This window comes from Orcinus orca, chromosome X (genome assembly GCF_937001465.1).
Source record: "Orcinus orca chromosome X, mOrcOrc1.1, whole genome shotgun sequence".
Taxonomy (NCBI): domain Eukaryota; kingdom Metazoa; phylum Chordata; class Mammalia; order Artiodactyla; family Delphinidae; genus Orcinus; species Orcinus orca.
This window is the reverse complement of record NC_064580.1, coordinates 19,471,027-19,492,982: the sequence shown is the minus strand read 5'-3', so window position 1 is coordinate 19,492,982 and position 21,956 is coordinate 19,471,027. Positions and strand designations below refer to the sequence as shown.

At 40.0% G+C, this 21,956-nt stretch overlaps 1 long non-coding RNA gene across 1 annotated transcript in view; it reads left to right on the top strand.

Annotated features, from left to right (window-relative positions):
- The window catches only part of LOC117197863 (uncharacterized), a 438,027-nt gene that overhangs the window by 334,239 nt on the left and 81,832 nt on the right, over positions 1-21,956 (top strand). Inside the window, exons 5-8 of the long non-coding RNA XR_004478768.2 lie at positions 649-752; positions 10,853-10,945; positions 12,048-12,148; positions 13,207-14,873. This is a non-coding gene — a long non-coding RNA (uncharacterized LOC117197863). The remainder of the gene's footprint in view (positions 1-648; positions 753-10,852; positions 10,946-12,047; positions 12,149-13,206; positions 14,874-21,956) is intronic.

Here is a 21,956-nt window from a genome sequence, read left to right as displayed (position 1 = left end):
ATAGAAATACTTAGACACATACAGTCACAAGAAACCTTGCTTCTGAGCCCATATATGTTCTAAAGACTTTTCTGGATAGTCTTGAAGACAAAAAAAAATTCTTTTTAAAGGGCAAAAATCATCTTCAAAACCCCATTTTTCAGATTATAAAGGGTTAATTCCTTCTCTTCTGACCTGATTGAAACTTTGGAGGCCCAGCTACAGCAAGAAGCTTATGATATTCCATTTAGCACAGACTAGCCCCCTATGATTACAGCTTTAAGATGTTTTCTAGGCTTCATACACTTGTCCAGAAAAGAGCGGTTTGGGTGATAATGTATCGTTCAAAAAAAAATCCACCTTCTAAAATTCAAGTCTTGGTGGCTTCTCACAGAAATCCAGCTCTTTCTCACATTTTGTGGTCAGGGCAAAATCAGTGTCAGTAGTAGCAACATAAACTTTATCATTCAGTGACCTGGGCATAGGGATGGTTCTCTCTAGTTTCAAGGAGGGAAGAATGCCAGGACCACAAGCACTCCCAAGTGAAAGGCTGTGCTTGACGCACTTATCATAGGAGTTGGATGATGTTTCAGGGCACAGATGCCAGGAGTTTTATTTTGTTTTTCTTTAAATTTCATCATGCTTTTAAAACCATTTTTCTTTCCGCAGGTCCCTTTAATGCCTTTGAAAAGATCCATTCTCCTGAGTCATCCAAGAGGATGGAGAACAGTGTGAGCTTTGAGCTGAACAGAAGACTCTCCCTCCTCTGCCTGGTAAGAAGCGGCCCTCTAAGTGCCTTATATGTTCAACCTTCAGTTCATTCCACTCACACTCTACCCCCACTGGTAATGAAGACAAATAGCACTGCAGTCTTTGGGTACAGCCTCAATGTTTACTTCTGGTTACAGCCAAGGATCTGCTGCTCAGACTCCAGGAAGTATAAAAATCATTTTGGAGAAGAAATTGTGGACTCTCTACCTCTTCTTTCTCTTCACCACAGAGGAGGAAGGCCACAGCAGTGGTTAAGAAAGCTGAAACATGGAGGGAGGGTGCACAAAGATCTGAATTTCCCCTTCATCTGACTTCTGACATTCCATTATATAAAGTTCATTGCAACTGTTACTTACCAAGTATGGTAGATCTCCTCCCCACCACCACACCCATATTCCCTCAGCCCTTCACATTTCAGTGCCCTGCCAACTGCTAGCATCTGCCTGCCTTTGCCCTTGGGCTTTCTCTGGACTTCACCTCCTCAGCACTTCTACTCTACCATATAAACACGAGGCCAGAAATGCCAAGACATAAATGCCTCCCTGTAAGAACAGCCTTTGACCAGTGACTGACTGAAGTTGGTGCATAAACATCTCAGTGCCCTTGTCCCTCAGGTGGCATTATCTCTGAGGTGTTGTTATACTCTGGGTCCCAGGGTCCCCCAGTGAGATTAAGTTCCAGTTGCCCACAGTAATAATGACACAACATTTTATTGCCTGGATGCCATTCTTTGTTTCACTTCCCCCCTCCTCTACTGTGTCTCCTGAGATCACACCCTAAATAAACTACTTGCCCTGGAATTTGTGTCTAGAGGTTGGCTTGAAAGACAGTTTTGGGATGTGGACACTAAAAGCAGAAGATGAGCTGCTTTGTTAGATGAGGTTCATATTCATTCAGTCCAACCTCTTTCATATTAGCCTCTTGTGGCAGCTTTTCCCCTTATGATTAAATGTTCCTTGATTTCATTTGGATATAAATGGTGGGACTGGCTCCTGCCTTGTACGCCAGCATCCACTTAGTCTCCACCTGTTGCAGGTTCATGGATCTTCTGATAACCACCCCTAACCTACTCCTAGGTTTATCTTCACTCAACTTCTGAGTCCTCATGGAGGTCTTCCAACATATACACACAGATTCTTAACATTTTATATGCTATGAAATCCTTGGCATCCTGTGGACACATCTCAGGATGTTTTAAAATTCATAAATATAGTGGATTACAAATAAAAAAAAGTTACAATGAAATGTGATTTGTAACCTGGACTCCAGATAAGAGTATATTCCTATGTACATATAAGCTCAAGGAACTGCGACACTTATCATTTCTCTTCGTTTCCCTCATAAAGCTGTGGGACTTATTAAAACATGATTTCACATAATTGCTGACTTTCAGGACTCTTCAGGCTCACCAGTGCCAAGATTAAAGACTTTGTGCCCCAGGAGAGAAGTTCTGCTTATCCATGTTGCTCCTGATTAAATGTCTCATCTCTGCCTTTTTTCCCTCTTCTAGGTAGGACCCACTTATATTAGTACCATCTCTGTGGATTACTCAGTTGCCTGAGCAGCTTTCTGCCCTGACATGAGATTGTTGCCTGTCTTAAATCCCTACTTTGTCCTTGTGGCTTCATATCTTTCAATATTTCTTCCAGTATACCTCCTCATTATACCTCTAGCTTCCCTAGCTAAGGCCCTCTTGGTTATGAACAGAGATACCATTTACAACATCTGTAATTTTCTTTAAAATACTTCAGTGTAGTCTGCTTGATACAAATGTGTCACTTTTAATCTACGCTTAGGAGCAATCAGTGATCCTAATCAAGAATCCACATCCCAGGAATGGTGAGGTAACGATGACTAAGAAAAGCCATTCCAGGGATGGCTACTACTACAAGTATCTTCACTACATTTATCTTCCATCAATACTAGAAGTTTTGCTAATTAGCATAATCAATGGTAGAAATGGATTTTCATTAGTGAAATTTATAGTTTGCGAACTTGGCTAAGAAATGTTAGAAATGGGTGGTCATAAGTACAGTTGGTGGTATTCAAGATGGTGGCTAAAGTACTTTAAAGACACCACCCATCTTTGAGTAAGCAAGGTATAAGAATCTAGCAAGTCCTTAACATTTATCATTAGTTTTGGCACATGTTTAACCCTAAACCCAGAACCCAGTTGTTGTTCCGGAATATTCCCGATCATCTTTTTATAGTGGGTGGTTACCCCCACCACTACAATAATACTGTATTTGTCTCAGGTGAATATTTTATGCATGTTACTTATGGACCACCAGAAAGGACAGAATCGAAGATTCTTTAGTTTGGGATTATATGGCTCTTCTTGCCTGCTTGTTAATAAATGTCTATGTGTGTAGCAGGATTTGGTCTGAGACTTTTTTTTTTTTGGCTGCATTGGGTCTTCATTACTGCACGCGGGCTTTCTCTAGTTGCGGTGTGCGGGCTTCTCTTGTTGCGGAGCACGGGCTCTAGGTGTGTGGGGTTCAGTAGTTTTGGCACGTGGGCTCAGTGGTTGTGGCTCACGGGGTCTAGAGCGCAGGCTCAGTAGTTGTGGCGCACGGGCTTCGTTGCTCCGCGGCATGTGGGATCTTCCCAGACCAGGGCTCGAACCCGTGTCCCCTGCATTGGCAGGTGGATTCTTAACCACTGTGCCACCAGGGAAGTCCCAAGACTTTCTTTTATTACCAAGTTGTAGAATAGCTGCCAACCCTCACCTACCTACCTCTAAGATTTGGTGATTTCTGAGAGTTTCCAAAATAAGCCTAAGAATTGTGATGATGAAACTGCCTTACCTCTTTACTCTACTCCTTAATCACAGAATAGTATAGATTTCCCATTATGTGCAAGATCATCTTTTTTTTTTTACGTCTTTATTGGAGTATGATTGCTTTACAATGGTGTGTTAGTTTCTGCTTTATAACAAAGTGAATCAGTTATACATATACATATGTTCCCATATCTCTTCCCTCTTCTGTCTCCCTCCCTCCCACCCTCCCTATCCCACCCCTCCAGGCGGTCACAAAGCACCGAGCTGATCTCCCTGTGCTATGTGACTGCTTCCCACTAGCTATCTACCTTACGTTTGGTAGTGTACATATGTCCATGCCTCTCTCTTGCTTTGTCACAGCTTACCCTTCCCCCTCCCCATATCCTCAAGTCCATTCTCTAGTAGGTCTGTGTCTTTCTTCCTGTCTTACCACTAGGTTCTTCATGAAATTTTTTTTTCTTAAATTCCATATATATGTGTTAGCATACGGTATTTGTCTTTCTCTTTCTGACTTACTTCACTCTGTATGACAGATTCTAGGTCTATCCACCTCATTACAAATAGCTCAATTTCATTTCTTTTTATGGCTGAGTAATATTCCATTGTATATACGTGCCACATCTTCTTTATCCATTCATCCGATGATGGACACTTAGGTTGTTTCCATCTCTGGGCTATTGTAAATAGAGCTGCAATGAACATTTTGGTACATGATTCTTTTTGAATTATGGTTTTCTCAGGGTATAAGACCATCTTGTTGAATACCCTGGTGCCAACCATTTTCCACAATGAGGATTGAGATTGTTTCATCCCATTGGGCTATAGTCTTTGGTCCAAACTCTGGATTTGGGTGCCTTCCCTAACCTTCATCTTGTCCTGGATGATAGGTTTCAGTCCTGTTACGGCTAATTCCTTAGGATTACTGGTGTCAAATTCATTCACTCATTCATTTAGCAGTTTTTAATTGAACACCTTCTGTTTACTATACAGTATTCTAGATCCAGTGGATACTGCAGTTAGTAAGACAGATAAGATCATGTGATTAAAGATGATTAAAAGTGAACAAGTTGATAAAATAATTTCAGATAGCAACAAGTGCTATACAAAAATAAGATTATGGGATGTGGCATTAGAGCAGGGGGGTTGGCTATTTTGGAAAGAATGTCAAAGAAGCTACTCTTAGGGTTAATAAGAAGTACACTTAGCAGAGATCTAATAATTCTTTCCATTTGAGCCATCCAGAGTTATAATAAGATCAGAAATTAGTGTGGTTTGCAATACAGAGTGGCCCAGAGAGCTCTAAAAGGTTCTTTTTTACCCTTTTAGGGATAGCCGGATCCTCATCGGTGCCTATACATCACCTCAAGGTTTAACCAAAGTGTGAAAGAATGCCTTAAAGAACCAAAATCCATTTAGCTTTCTTTGAGACAATATAATGCATAATTAGCACCTTGACTTTTTCATTGAATTGATCAGTTTGTATAAACTGATTGGTTTAGCATTTTGTGGTCCACAAATAGACAAAGAAAATCAGTGGAAACCAAGCTTAACTTAATTAATATTGATGGAGCACTGAGAAACATAAAATCTGAGATTTAGAGGGCCTTTAGAAATAAGTGTACTCAGGAAGAAAGTGAGTGCCAGAAAATTAACCCCCAAATGTTCAGCTTGTACACCAAAAGCTCTAATGTTTATATGGCTACTCAGCCATAAACATTTTTCAAAGAATGTTGGCATTTATATCCCACTTTAAAGCAGTTTATCATGAACTGTTTTAAATTTTTTAATATAAAAGTAATATGAGAACATTAAAGTTAAAAAATAGGAAAATAGGGCTTCCCTGGTGGCGCAGTGGTTGAGAGTCCGCCTGCCGATGCAGGGGACACGGGTTCGTGCCCCGGTCCGGGAAGATCCCACATGCCGCAGAACGGCCGGGCCCATGAGCCATGGCCACTGGGCCTGCGCGTCTGGAGCCTGTGCTCCGCAATGGGAGAGGCCACAGCAGTGAGAGGCCCACGTAACGCAAAAAAAAAAAAAAAAAAGGAAAATAAACCACCCACCAATCTACTGCTGTTTCATATTTATCATTCACATTTGTTGTATTTGAATATTTATATTATTTTAATCATAGTGTGCATAAAATTTAATATCATGCTTTTAAACCTAGCATTATATGTCTTCTCCATATTGCTATATAGTGTCTATGTTTTGTTTCATGCCTATAAAATATTCCATTGAGCAGTTATACCCTAATTTAATTAGCAAGTCTCCTATTTTAGCTATTTGGACTGTTTTTAATTTTCATTGTTATTTGAAAAATATATTAATGCATAAGACTGTTCCAGAGTTTGGATTATTTCCTTAGGCTAAAGTCCCAGAAGGAAAATTACTACATCAAAGGATCTGAGTAGTTTTACAGTTCTTAAAAATTAAAGCTGTTACATTCTATAAAATGTAGGCTAATATTCAGAGCAGTAGTAATATAGAAGGATATCAGATTTAACACATACTTACCAGCATTCATTTGTAAGGCTTTACTAATTGAGTGAAAATGTTACCTCTTTTTTATTGAACTTTTTTTGTTCAATTTTATCTTTTGTGAATTATCTGTTCACATGTTTTTCCTGTTTATTTGCTGATCTTAGGATTGATCCATTTGTTTGCACCCTTTATAGATTAGAGATGTTCACCCTCAGGTATTTTTGCTGCAAATATTTTTCCCAGATGGCTTTTTTCTTTTGTATAGAATATGCAGAATTATTTGTCCATCCTTTACTTTGTGACTATTTCTGTTTCTCCTATACTTAGAAAGCATCCTCTACAGTTTTTGATAAATAATCAATAGAATTCAATTTCTTTCCATTTTATGTTTGTTAGATATCGTTCCTTTATTTATATTAGAAGTTTATTTATACATAACTTTTCATTCAGATTTAGTGTGATGTGTTGGGTTGGCCAAAAACTTCGTTCAGGCTTTTCCGTAAAATGTTATATCACACTCATATATAGGACATATTTGCTGCAAATATTATTCCCTCTTTCCCCTCCTGCCTTTCATAGCCCCTTCCTACCAACCCCAGGTAACCACTAGCCACTATAGATTGATCTCAGTTTTAAGAATTCTGTATAAATGGCATCATACAGAATGTACCCTTTCGTTCTGGCTTATTTCACTCAGCGTATGTATTTTGAGATTCATCCATGGCGTAGTGTGTATCAACAGTTCATTCATTTTATTGCTCAGTAGCATTCCATTAGATGGATATACCCTAGATTGTTTATCCATTCTTCTATTCATTGGCATTTGGTTCACTTCATGTTTTGGGCTGTTACAAACAAAACTGTTATGATCATTTGTGTGCAAGCCTTCGTGTGGATTATGCTTTCATTTTTTTCAGGTAAATATATGAGTGGGACACTGAATCATACTGTCAGTGTGTGTCTAACTTTTTAAGAAACTGTCAAACTGTTTTCCAAAGCAGTTGTCTCATATTATATTCCCACCAGCACTGTATGAAAGTTCCAGTTCTTCTGCACACTCACTGACATGTGGTATGATCAGTCTTTTTAATTTTAGCCGTTCTTAGTGGGTGCATAATGGTATCTCATTGCAGCTTTAATTTGCATTTCCCTAATAATTAATAATGTTGAGCGCCCTTTCATGTGCTTATTTGCCATCTGTGTGCAAAAGTTTAGAATAATAATGGTCTCTTGATGAATTAACCCTGTTCTCATTATGAAATAATCATCTTTTTCCTTGGTAATATTATTTCCTCTGAAATCTTTGATATTAATATAGCCACTCAAGTTTTGAGTAGTGTTAACGTGGTATACATTTCCATTCTTTTACTGTTAACTTACTTCTGTCTTTATATTTACAGTATGTATCTTTTGGACTTTTGAATTTTTATCCACTGTAACAGTCTCTAACTTTTAATTGGAACAATCAGAACTTTTATATAATTATTGATATAGTTAGGTTGAAGCCTTTTATCTTGCTGCTTGTTTTCTATTTTCCAAACTATTCTTTGTTGTCTTTTTCCTCATTTTCTCTTGTCTTTTGGATTAATTGAATATTTTTATTCTGTTTTTTTTTTCCTTTGTTAGATTATTAGCTTATAACTCTGTTCTCTTATTTGAGTGATTACTTTAGGGTTTATAGTATAGAGCTTTAACTTATCTGTTTACTTTCAACTGTATACCACTCACGTGTAACTGTGCAAAACCTCACACGTAGAATAAAAAACCTTACCGTAGTATACTTACATTTCTCCCCTCCAGTTCTGTGTGTGTGTTTCCATAATACATTGTTATTTTAAAAACAGTACTCCTTTATTGTAGAAAATATGTATACCATCAAATTTACTGTCTTAACCATTTTTAAATGTACAGTTCAGTGGCATTAAGTACATTCATATTGTTGTGCAATAATCACCACTATTAAGGTCCAGAACTTTTTTTTTATCATCCCAAACTGAAACTCAGTACCCATTAGACAATAACTTCCCATTCGCCCCACTCCTCAGGCCCTGGTCACCACTACTCTATTTTCTGTGTCTGTAAATTTGACTACTCTAGATTCCTCATATAAGTGGGATCATACAACATTTGTCCTTTTTGTGTCTGGCTTATTTCATCATTGACCTTACCATATACTTTTCAAGGTTCATCCACATTGTAGCATGTACCAGAATTTTCTTCCTTTGTAAGGCTGAATAATATTCCATTGTATGTATATACCATATGTTGTTTACCCATTCACCTAACAATGGGTATTTGGGTCGTTTCTACCTTTGGGCTATTGTGAATAATGCTGCTATGAACATTGTTGCATAAATGTCCTGCTTTCAATACCTTTGGGTCTAGAAGTAGAGTTGCTGGATTACATGGCAATTCTATGAAAAACAGTTAATTATCTTTTGAAAAGATTTACATAGAAATTTAAATTACGATTTAAATTTAAAAATCTTCTATATTTACCCATGCAGTTAGCATTTCTGGAGCTCTTCATCCCTTTGTGAGGATTCCTATTTACAAATGTATATTTACAAATGTTAGCTATTTGTTCTCACAGTGGAACTGTAGAATAAAATTGTCAACTCGCAGAAAAAAATCATTTAAGATTAAAAATTGAATTCCAGGTCATTGAAAACATAACTTGGAGAGAACAATGAGAAAATATTCAGTATTTCCATCTGATAATATGTCACGATTTGCCATTTATTCAGGTCCTCTTTTCAATGTACAAATAAAATTTTGCAGTTTTATTTAGTCAACTTCTATACATCTTATAAACGTTTATTTCTTCTGCTTTGAGGGGCATTATATTTCTGTTGAATGGGCCTTCTTAAAATTATGTTTTAGTTCTCTTTTTATAAAGGTACAGAGTACTACTGACTTCTGAGTATTTATCAGATACTGTTACCTTGATTAAGCTTTCATTAATACTAGAGATTGTTATTTTTAGCTGAGTGCCTTGGATTTCTAGGAATATAATCAAGTCACCTTAAAATAATAATTTTATGTATTATTTTCTTTTACTACTATTTCTTTGACATGACTTACTGCATTAATAAAAATTTCTAAAATGCTACTATATAAACACAGTGAACATAGATACTTGTTATTACTGTTCCTGAGTTTACAGGGACTTTGTCTAAGACATCTGCTATTGACTATAATGATGACAGGTTCAGGATAAGGACTATTAATTATATATATTAATGGAAAAGCCTTCCATTCCATTTTTTAAAATACGTTTAAATGTTCAATTTTAGCACATCCCTTCTTGCAGCTATTGTATTATCAACATAATTATAGTAATGCATGTCCTTATATTTTATCATTCCTGCATTCGTGAGATAAGCCCTGCTTTACTGTAGTGGGTTATTCTTGTATTATATTGTTACAGTCCCTGTGTTAGTATCTTCTTTAAGGTGTTAGTTAATGTGCACTATTGGGTTTAGGTATTCTTGGCAAAGAAGCACAGAACCTCCTGCTACTGTACAACTAGTCTTCAGTGGGGGGAAATCCAAAAGAAAACAATGTGTGGTGGCTTTACTAAACAGCAAAAGACAAGGGAGTTTTTTGTAGCATTTTTCTTACCATAGGCCTAAGAAGTGGGAATCCTTAAAATTTTGGTGATTAACATAACTACGGCTGGGAAATAAAAGGTTTAGCTTAAAAAATGGGAAACAGGTAAAAATCTTTGAAAATCTGCCCATCTTCTTGCTGTTTCTAAAGCCCAAACAAAAAAGCATTAAGTCCATTTTTAGGACAGTAACAGACTCCCCTCTGCAATCCCAACATCGAACTGTCCATACAATCTGGGTGGGCTGGGAAGCAGTGGTAAGAAATTGTTTTAAACTTTAGAATACACATGTTAAAAGTACTACCTCAAAGCTAAGGTTCATAAAAACATTACTGAGAATTTTCCCTAAAAGTGAAAAACTAAACAATCCCATCTCTTTTTTTAAAAAATTAATTTATTTATTTTTGGTGCGTTGTATCTTCGTTGCTGCACGCGGGCTTTCTCTAGTTGTGACGAGCAGGGGCTACTGTTCGTTGCAGTGCATGGGCTTCTCATTGCGGTGGCGTCTCTTGCTGCGGAGCACAAGCTCTCGGCGCGCGGGCTTCGGTAGTTGTGGTTCGTGGGCTCTAGAGCGCAGGCTTAGTAGTTGTGGCGCACAGGCTTAGTTGCTCTGCGGCATGTGGACTCTTCCCGGACCAGGGCTCGAACCCTTGTTCCCTGCATTGGCAGGCGGATTCTTAACCACTGCACCACCAGGCAAGCCCACAATCCCATCTCTTAATTCACTGTCACCTTCCATGCTTTCCTATTCTCGGTAACAGTTTATTGGAAACAGGAATTGTAGTTTTTGTTTTGTTTTGTTTTGTTTTTGTCTTCACATACCCAGAGCCGAGGACACATTAAACATTTTATAACTGCCTGAATAAATTAAGAGAAAATGGGGCCATAAAAGGTGGCTACTAAAGATCGACGAAATGGGGCTTGAAACACAAACGGCAGCAGATGAAGCAATTGGAGAACGATTTATTTTTTTGTCCTATAAAATGAAATAAAATGGGGAAATATTATGATTTTTGTGCTGTAACTTTACTTAAACCAAGTATATTAGATTTAGCCAGTGTGTGTCCATTTTCTAATACTGATAATTCAGGAATTTTGGGGGGCGGGGTTTGTTTTGTGTTAGAATCCACATGCAGTCCCTTTGGCAATTGAAGTTGCCCGGATAGCATCTCTTTTGTTGACATAAACCATGGGAACTTCAGTGGCATGATCTCATTATCTGATTACAGCTGTGACTTTGAAGTAATCTCTCAGAATGAGCATTTTTGGAAGAGTTGTTGCTCACAGGCCAAGCCCAGGGTTGTGGAAGAGGATTTGCAAAGGTATTTGTTAACTCTGCTCTTTTTCCTTTGGCTTTCTCCTGCTCTATTCCATTAGTTTCTCATCAGGCAAGAAACTACAGTGGGACTGATTTTAGTTCTGTACACAAAGGGCACTCAGCTAATATTGCTTTACCAAGTGGTCAATGGGAGAGCACCAGTAGATTGTACTGTACAAAGTTCCACAGGGATCCCTGACACCGTGTGGAGTTCAATCCTCTAAAATCCTCTTAAAAAGAAATTCCATAATGACCTTGTGCAAATCATTATGTTTCACCCACATCTTTGAAAAGGTGATTCGTTTGCCCTTGGTAAGTAGCAACTTTTAGTTTTAGAAAAATAAGTTTGAAGCAATTATCCTAGGATCCATGGTTTTTCACTCTGATGATCAAACACTAGTCCACGGAACATCTCCATTAAAATCACATAGAAAGCTATTTAAAACAATGGATTTCTGAGCCGGGCCTTTGGAATAAATATTTATTTATTTAGTTATGTTGTAAAATTAAGACAAAAACCCTCATGGCATAAAATTCACCATTTTAATCATTTTTAAACTGTACGACTGAGCAGGGGTTTTCGATATTTACAGTGTTGGCAACCACCACCAGTATCTAATTCCAGAATCTTTTCATCACCTCTAAAAGAAACTATGTATCTCCAAATTGCTCCCTTGCCTCATCCCCTAGCAATCACTGTTTCACTTTCTGCCTGTATAGATTTGCCTATTCTGCTGTAGCATAAAAGGCATCGTACAATATGTGACCTTTTGTGCCTGGCTTCTTTCACTTAGCATGAAGTTTTCAAGGTTTATCCATGCTGTAGCGTGGATATTTCATTCCTTTTGATGGCTGAATAATATTCAATCATTAGTTTTGCTTATCCATTCATTAGTTTTCATTTGGGTCGTTTGCATTTTTTGCCTGTAGTGAGTAATGTTGCTGTGAATATTTGTGTACAAGTTTTTGTGTGGACATGTTTTCAATTCTCTTGAGTATATACCTAGGAGTAGAATTACTGAGTCATATGGTAACTTCATGCTTAACTTTTTGAGGAGCTGCCAAACTGTTTTCAATCGTGGCTGCACCATTTTACCTTCCCCCAGGGCATCAGGAAAGATGACTGAAAGTGTTCTTCATTCCCCAGCAAGGGGGAACCCTAATGGCCAGAAGGAACATAGGAACCACAGCACATGGCACAGAACAGGTAAGAAAACAAAGAAGTCACCAGGGCACCACTGTAGCTAAAGGAAAGTGACCCCTAGTACCTTTGGTTCCCCAGGAAGCAGGAAGACAGGTGGCCTGAGGACCACCAAAACCACAGCACTGGGCAGGTAGGTGTTTAGAGGGTTCCTCCAGGGCACTATCAGGAGGAAATGATGTAAACAAAAGGAGTCACAGTTTCCCAGCATGTAGGGAGGCTTGTGTCCCTAAGGATCCCAGGAATCCCAGGAGGCACGCAGGCTACTGACCAGATGGGCCCCAAGGGCATCAGCGCTATGCAGGGAAGGTGACCTAAAGTGCTCCTGGTTGCACAGCAAAGGGGAAGGCCAGACCCATAGCAGATCCACAGGCTGATACAGGAAAGTTTCCCCCAAAGGCACCAGCATGAAGATAACAACTACAGGCAGAATGAACTACAGTTTTTTTGTTTTTTTTAAAAATCACATAGGCAGGCTTGTGACCAAAAGTAACCCAGAAAACCCAGAGGGCAGGCAGGCTAGTGACCAGATGGGCACTCAGGACAGCTGTGCGCTGCAGGTAAGGCAGCTGAAAGTGATCTCAGCTTACCAGTGACGGGGAAGGCTGATGGCTGGAAGGACATCTGGAAACATAACAGGGACAGGCTGGTGGTCAGAAGGTTCTCCAGGGAGATCAAGGCGAGGATAAGGACGGAAGAAACCACAGTTCCCCTGCACGTAGGCAGGCCTGTGGCCCAAGGAATCCCAGGAGGGAAGGCTAGTAAGTAGATACACCCCACCCCCACCCCCACTCCCCAAGCACCAGCGCACTGCAGGGCAGGTGGCCAAAATGTTCATCCGTTTCTCCAGCAAGGGAGAAGGCTGGTAAGTGTAAGAGCTAAAGGTATCCTAGCACACTTGCAACCACTGGTTCTCCGGAGGCACCAGTATGAGGACAGGGCACTGGCTGATAGGAGTCACGTCTTCCCAGCATGCAGAGAAGCTTGAGGGCATAGGGATCTCCAAAACCCCGGGTGGCAGGTAGGCGGATGACCAGATGTCCCCTCTCCCTCCACCCCCACAGGAAATCAGCGCACTGCTGGGAAAGCAGCTCAAAGGGATATCGATTCCTCAGCAATGGGGAAAGCTGATGGCCTGAAAGACATAGGAACCACAGAACGTGGGCAGACTGGTGCCCGGACGGTTGCCCCAGGGCACCATCACGAGTAAAGGGTGTAACCTGAGGGAGTCACAGTTCCCCAGTAAACAGGCAGGCCTGTAGCCCAAAAGATCTTAGAAACCCCAGGGTTACAAGCTAGTAACCTCAGAAGCCCTCGGAGAACCAGCGTGGTGTAGGGAAGGGGGCTGAAAGTTCACCCCTTTCCCCAGCAGGGGTAAGGAAGGTGAGCTTAAAAGCCCTGGAACGCAAACACGAGGACAGGATGGTACCCGGATAGTTCTTCAGAAGCACCAGTGAGAGGCTACTACGGTAGCCTACAGCAGCCACAGTTCCTCAGGTCGCAGGCAAGATTGTGGCCGAAAGAGTCGCCAAAACCTCAATGCGAGAGTAAGCTAACGACTATATAGGTCCTCCTGAGAATCACTGCACTACAGGGAAGGTGACTGAAAGTGCTCTAAGTTCCCCAGCAAAATGTAAGACTGACAGACTGAAGTATACCGGAACCCTAGCTCTAGGGGTAGCTGACGCCGGGAAAGTTACAAGATGTACCATCATCAGGGCATTATGGTGGACAAAAAGAGCCAAGTTTCTCCCGGAACACCCACAGGCTTGTGGCCTAAAGTATCCCAAGAGCCCTACCGTGTGGCTAGGTACTGGCGGGAAAGTGGATGAAAATTCTTTCCGTTTCCCTAGCCAGGGGGAAAGTGAAAGCTAGAGGGACCACCGGAACTTTAGCACTAGTGCCCGGAAGGTACCATTCGCGAACCACTTTGAGGAAACTACGATGAGCGAAAAGAGTTCCCCAGCATGAAGGCAAGCATTTGGACCAAAAAATCCCAGAGAGGTGGACGAGATAGTGACCAGATAGGACCCTGGTGCGACAGCGCTCTGCATGGGCAGTGGGCTGAAGTGCTCTTCATTCCACAGCAAAGGGAAAGCCCATGATGGCCAGAAGAACAGTCAGAACCATAGCACACGTGTTCACGCTGGTGCCCGGACGCTTTCTCCAGGTGGACCAGGGAGGTAATATGGTAAGCAAAAGGAGCCACACTTCCCTAGCTTGCGAGCGTGTTTGCGGTCCGCAGGATAAAAGGAGAAGGCAAGCTAGTGATAGGTGGGTTCCTGAAGCGGCAGTGCTATTGAGTGAAGGTGGCCAAAAGTTCACTCAGTTATCCTGCAAGCCAGAAGGCTAGTGGCCCAAAGGAGTCTGGAACCCAGGTTCTACAGTAAACTAGTCCCTGGAAGGCACCCAGAAGAACCCTCAGGGCACCACTGCAAGGCACGGACAGTGGCCAAACAGAACCAAGATTTTCCAGGCTGTCAGCCTGATACATGCAAAGCCCCAAGTTTCCTTCGCGAGCATGCAGATAGAGTTCCACATGAGACCCTGTAGCTGAGGCAGGGTGGTGGCCAGAAGACATCCAGGACCGTGAAAGGACAGATGGCATGTAGACAAAAGATTACGTGGGTCCGCACTACGAGGGTCATATGGTGGCCGAAAGGACTCTGGTTTCCCAAGCGTGGAGGCCGTCTGATGGTCTGAAGGAACCCACAGCCAAGCGTGCACACAGGTGAGTGACTTGAAGGGCTCCCAGGGCTCAGCCACATTGGAGGGAGGGTGACCAAAAGTGCCTTCGGTTCCCCAGCAAGCTGGAAGGCATGTGGCCAGGAGGAACACCAGATAGACTTGTTTAAGTACCTGCTATTCAACAAATAGTTACTTAGCTATCTGAAAAAGCTGTTTCCTTCCCTCCAGGAGCCTGTATTATAAAATACAAAGTATGATTTTTTTTTAAGCCATGTGATTGCTAACAAATGCTCCAGGGCAGTGTTTATCGTACTTTAAAGTGCAGATGAATCACCTGGAGAGCTTGTTTGAAATTCTGCTTTAGCAGATCTGAGGCGGGGCCTGAGATTCAACATAGTTAATGATAGGCTAATCAGGTGATGCCAATGCTGACTGACCACTTTTGAGTAGCAAAGACCTAGAGCTAGCGATCCAGTAGCCACATGTGGCTAGTTAATGTAATTACATTTAAATTTAAAATCTAGATCCTCAGTCTCACTAGTCACATTTCAAGTTCTTGGTAGCCGCTTGTGGCTAGTGGCTACCTTACGGGAGAACAAAGGTACAGACCGCTTTCATCTTATGCAGACAGTTCTCCAAGGAATAAATGACCATATATTGTTGGGCAATTCAAGAAAGTCTTTGTGAATTTTGTCTGGACCTAGAAATGTAAGTATGATTGTGATGGAAGAAACATTTAATGTGGAAATAAATGCTAGAGGGCAGCTTTGCGCATTGGAAATAAAGGGGGTTCTGGATTGAAAGATGCCTGGCATTGAACCGTGCCTGTGACATTTATAAGCTTTGTAATTCTGGGGGAGTTACTTTAACTTTCTCAGCCTTGGTTTGCTCAGTGTAAAAATGTCTATGTCACAAAGTATGCATTAGATATATGTGTGAAAACATTTGCAGTGTTAGTCCCAGCAGATTCCCCGACCCTGCAGTCTGCCTTTTCCTTCTCACAGCTGGGGTCACTTAATCCCTACCTGTGATCTCATCCCTGCCCTTGATTCCCAAGTTCAGAGTTAATATTTACTAAACTTTCCATTGTAGGGTTGTAAAATCCTGGAATTGATATGGAGGACCTTGAATGCCAAGGCTGAGGGGTCAGTTTTCATTGGATAGGCAGTAAGGAAACAACGCTTTTTAGCATGTTATTGTAAAAGGTGAGCTATCCTCTTGGATGATTAGAAATAGCATTCAGCAGAAACTAGATGTGAGTAATCGAACTCAATAGAAGGCAGGTGAGAATAGAGAGGTTTGTGGGACCAGATCAGTGGAGAGCCCTGCCTATATTGTTAAGGAGTTTGTACTTTATCCCGTTGGCCATGGGAACTTGCTCAGAAGTTGTAAGATTTCATAGCCAGGCCATCTGGTTGAAGTGGGAGGAGATATTTGAAGAGAACTGTCTGTGAAGAAGTGAAAGCGGTGGAGAAAGAGAACTCTCTAGTGAGAGGTGACTTCACGTTTAGAGATTTTGAAAATGGAGCCCTTCTGAGTGATGACAAGAGTTGTGAGGCTGTCTAGGGACTAAAGAGGAATAAAATTAATTTAAATATAAGCCGAGACACCCCATTATTTGAGAAGGTGGGTGAAATGGGCATATTTCATTTCGAAAGTAGTCAAGGAAGGACTGTCTCCAAGGAAATTTCTTAGGTTTAAGCTCCAGGTGCCTGAATTTCAAGCACTATAATTTAAAGCACTGGATTTTTCTGAAATAACATGTGACCCATCATTTGTTCTATGTCCTTGCTCCCTAACCATTATTATGATGAAAATCTTTCCTAGAATTAGTTTCCTTAGTCATAGAAAGCCACATTCGTTCACATTTAGGGGGAGGAGTCAGGGGAGACACTCAGTGAATGATACAGGAACATATAGCATAAACAAGTTGACCTCTAAATATTTTTGCATGGATTATCTGTCACTGGGGGTAATGATAGCAGATATGTAATTCCTGTTGATCATTTCCGTGCTTTCTGAGCTGTTTGGTTCTCTCTAATGTCACCCTCAAGTTTCCCTCCTCCATGTAATTGAGTAGTCCTCCATAGTAATATTGCCTGAAAGAAGTACCACTGAGAAGAAAATATAAAACTAAACAGCCTGCATTGTACTTCCAAGGCAAATAAAAATGACTTGGGGACCAGTCACTAGTTGGAATTATCTACCTCACCTCTCTTCTACTGTTGAAAAGTGGCAGGGCATTTCTTTCTGGCCAACTTAGTCTTTTTTGTGATCCTTCCCTCTCTTTTATTTCTGGGCAGAATCATATCACGTTGTAAAACACTAGACCACTTAAAACAATCAGAAGAAATACAGCAGTCCTCGCTGTTAGTAGTCAGGTTTTTTTTGTTTCTTTTTGTTTTTTGGTAATATAAAAACAAATGACTAATATTTTAGGGATTACTTGTTGTCTCAGCTTTAAAATAAACAGCCACACTGTTTTTCTATCTCAATTTCTTATATTTCGAGCCTATTCCAGTTTTATATCCGGGACTATTATTTGGAATTGGGCAGAAAAATGGAGGCATTAGAACTTGGCTTTGTTTATTTTGTTTTGTTTTTTAAATTTTATTGAAGTATAGTTGATTTATAGTGTTGTGTTAATTTCTGCTGTACAGCAAAGTGATTCAGTTTTACATATATATATTCTTTTTCATATTCTTTTCCATTGTGGTTTATCACAGGATATTGAATATAGTTCCCTGTGCTATATAGTAGGCCCTTGTTGTTTATCCATCCTATATATAATAGTTTGCATCTGCTAATCCCAAACTCCCAATCCTTCCCTCCCCCACTCCCCCCTTGGCAACCATAAGTCTATTCTCTATGTCTGTGAGTCTGTTTACGTTTCATAGATATGTTCATTTGTGTTGTATTTTAGATTCCACATATAAGTGATACCATATGGTATTTGTCTTTTTCTGACTTACTTTGCTTAGTATGGTAATCTCTAGTTGCATCCATGTTGCTGCAAATGACATAATTTCATTCTTTTTATGGCTAACATTCCATTGAATATATGCACCACATCTTCTTCATCTATTCATCTGTCTATGGACATTTAGGTTGTTTCTATGTTTTGGTTCTTGTGAATAGTGCTGCTATGAACATTGAGGTGCATGTATCTTTTTGAATTATATTGATAGTTTTCTCTGGGTATATGCCCAGGAGTGGGATTGCTGGGTCATATGGTAGTTCTATTTTTAGATATTTTAAGGAACCTCCATACTGTTCTCCATAGTGGTTGTATCAATTTACATTCCCACCAACAGTGCAAGAGGGTTCCCTTTTCTCCACACCCTCTCCAGCATTTATTATTTGTAGACTCTTTAATGATGACCATTCTGACTGGTGTAAGGTGGTACCTCATTGTAGTTTTGATTTGCATTTCTCTAATAATTAGCGACATAGGGCATCTTTTTATGTGCCTATTGGCCACCTGTATGTCCTCTTTGGAGAAATGTCTATTTAGGTCTTCTGCCCATTTTTCAATTGGGTTGTTTTTGTTTGTTATTGAATTGTATGAGCCGTTTGTATATTTTGGAAATTAAGCCCTGTTGGTTCCATCATTTGAAAATATTTTCTCCCAGTCCATAGGTTGTCTTTTCATTTTGTTATGGCTTCCTTTGCCGTGCAAAAGCTTATAAGTTTGATTAGGTCCCATTTGTTTATTTTTGTTTTTGTTTCTGTTGCCTTCGGAGTCTGACCTAAGGAAACATTGGTACAATTTATGTCAGAGAATGTTTTGCCTGTGATCTCTTCTAGGAGTTTTATGGTGTCATGTCTTATATTTAAGTCTTTAAGCCATTTTGAGTTTGTTTTTGTGTATGGTGTGAAGGTGTGTTCTAACTTCATTGATTTGCACTCGATTGTCCAACTTTCCCACCACTTGCTGAAGAGACAGTCTTTTCACCATTGTATATTGTTGCCTCCTTTGTCAAAGATTAATTGACCATAGGTGTGTGGGTTTATTTCTGGGCTCTCTGTTCCATTGATCCATATGTCTGTTTTTGTGCTAATACCATGCTGTTTTGATTACTGTAGCTTTGTAGTATTGTCTGAAGTCTGGGAGGGTTATGGGAGGCGTTAGAATTTGAACACCAAGGTGTTAGTTTGAAACTATGTACTGGTTTATATGAATTTTTAAATGGCCAAGGAAATTTTCAACACTTTAGCTTCCAGCTTTTATACTTTCAAAGTTTATTTCCAGCCTCTGTCAAACCCTTGACTATTTATCACTTTCTCTGAATTATTAATGCCAGACATACACTTCCGTGAATACTGTTGTATTTCCTACGTAGCGCCGAGGCTGCTAGTTCACTTTTGTTCTGCTGTAAAAGAAAAAAAATTTAAAAGCTACCTTTCTTCCCTGTGTTTCCCACACAAAAGTCACTGCTTTGTGGAGATTACCATCTGTAAGCTAATTCTGAAATTGTTAATGGCAAGAATCAGAGAAATTGGCATGTGTTTTAAAACACACAGTTTAAGGTTTAAGATGATCTCTCCCACTCATTTGTGAGAGCTGTGTGACATAGCAGTGTGTTCTCTCTAGGGGGTTCCAGCAAAGACTTTTATTTCAATTGCTTTAACTGGCTTTTTGAGCATTTTTAGAGAGTGTAGATTAACTCCTAAAGACAAAGCAAATCTGTGCTACTTGATTTGTTGTAAAACCGTAACGTTTTCCATTGATTTCCAGCCTAGCCACAAACATTCTTCAGACTTCCCCTCATCCCTGAGCTTGAAAAAAACTTGAATAGAAAAGCAGCTGTGATCCCTGTCTTTTCAACAAATTCTGATTCCAAGTGCCCACGGGAGAAATGACAAGGAAAAGAGTTCATGTTTCTATAATAATACAATTCTAGAAGAGGTACAGATATTCTCAAAGAATCCTGTACAAACCTTGCAACAATCTGTTGATGGGCAAATATTTTCACTAGCCTACAGAATATCCTGAAACATTTCCACCCTCAATAGTGTCTTGAGAAAAGCATGACAAATGACTGTGAAAAGCCAAGAACGAAAATATTGTTGAATACCAAAGGTTTTAATTTCTTTTTTAAATTAAAACTTTACCTTTCTGTAATCTAAGTTCCTTAGGATTTGTTCTTATTTTTGTTTCAAGCCCCAGAGAATCTGTGCTATTTTTTTTTTAGCTCTTGTGCAAAACATCTTGCTAACATTGGATAAGTTAGCAATAGCACCAAAACCAAAACAGGTTATTTTATTTTTTCAGTTTTTCATTCCTCATTAACCATCTTGCAGGGATCTTAACTAGGAGTGCTCCTAAGATGACATATCAAGATTTTACGTGTCAAGATTTCAAGGAACAGAACAGGCAAACATTTAAAGCTAAAAATGTCACACAGAGAGAATATGGTACTTTCCAACAGAGCTTTGTAATTGTTGAGCCCTAGATTTGACAATCATTAATTTGCTATTAATAAATGTTACTGTTAGGGGGACTCACTTCACCAGCCTCAGGAAGTTTGTTCTTTAGACGACCATTGCTTTAAAGCAGCCTGTCAAATTGATTCAGACATTCAAGGTAAGAAAGAGATGTAATTAAATCTTTTCAATATACTGGCTAAGCTCTCATCTGCTGCCACTGATAGATAGAATTTGGGAGTTGCTATGAGTTCTTTATCCTCTCCCTTAATACATTTTTTAATGATCTTTAATGTGTTAAATGTCTATCAGCCCATAGTTGAATTGGTGTTACTTGGATATGTAAGACATTTCTCAGTTAGATGAATAAAGAAAATTCATCTCAGTAAACTAGCCGGACAGTTTTTCCTAACTCTGATAGTGTGTGGCATATATGACATGTATACATTGGTATATGTAATGTTGCCTTACAGTTTTGGTTGCTATACAATGGAAATGGCAAAGACTAGATTATCTGTCAAAGTAAGTAATTATAGATTGTTTTCCCCTGACTTTTTGCCCAGGCATTAAAAATTAAGTGGAAAAAGAAACTTCAGTTCAGATTTGGGGGTGGGGGGGGTGGGAACACTGTTTCGGGTGGGGAGCTCGCACAGTGTTACATGACTCGGTGCTCTGTCTCTAGCTCTGTGTGTGGATCCCCTGCCTGCTGTGACCCTAGAGCTGTGACACAGAGCTCACCTGTGTGCAAATGCCATCTCTTCTCACTGGCTCTCTTGTTTCTCTTTCTCTCATCACGCCCTTAGTTTCCTTTAGCTCTGTCATATATCCTTGACCTTCCTACCTCAGGGAAGACAGAATAAATTCCAGGACTGTGTGTCTTACTATAAATGTGTGGGAAAGGTTGGACTGAGCACAAGTAAAGGTCACCTTGCGGCTGCCCTGCTTGATCTGTGCCCTTTTGTGAAGAGTAATAGTAAATATATCAGCTCTTAGCCATGAGGTAGCTCTAAATACCAGATTCATGGAGAAATCCAATGGGAAAACAGTAGTCTCTCCATAAAGGGTTTTTCCGGCCTTGTGCTACTAAAATCAGCTATTTTGCCTTGAGAAAATGGCCTTTTCATTTATGTGCGAAAGTTGTTCTACCATGAATGGAAAAGTGTTTTAAAACACCACCAGTGCCCCCATGTGAAGAATTCTCCACTCGCTCCATTCTTCTGATTATCCTGTTGATTATCCTGTTGAGTTGCTTAGCCTCTGTGCTTCTGAAACATATTCTGAGATTGCTACTGAAATGCAATGTTTGTTGCTGAGAGCTGTCAATAGTACAGTAAAGACTTACTCCAGTGTGTAGTAAAGGGAAAACACTGGCTTCTGAAACTAGGATATATTGAGTAGTTACAGTGTTTTGCATTTAGGGGACACCAAAAAAGGTAAAAACATGTATCAAACTGTACAAGTGTCTTCCAGTCTGGTGGAAAGGGAAAATATATACAAATAGAAAAACAGCAGAGCAACAGATAACATATGTAATAACCATTTTATCAGTGAGCTAGTGCTACTAACCACCACAAAATCTCAGTGGCTTACAGTAAGAATTGATTTCTCTGTGATTCAGCTGGAGTTTAGCAGATGTAGGCTGAGCTCAGCTGGGTTTGGCTCCAGGCCTTGAGTTTGATTCAGACTTGGTCCACTTGGG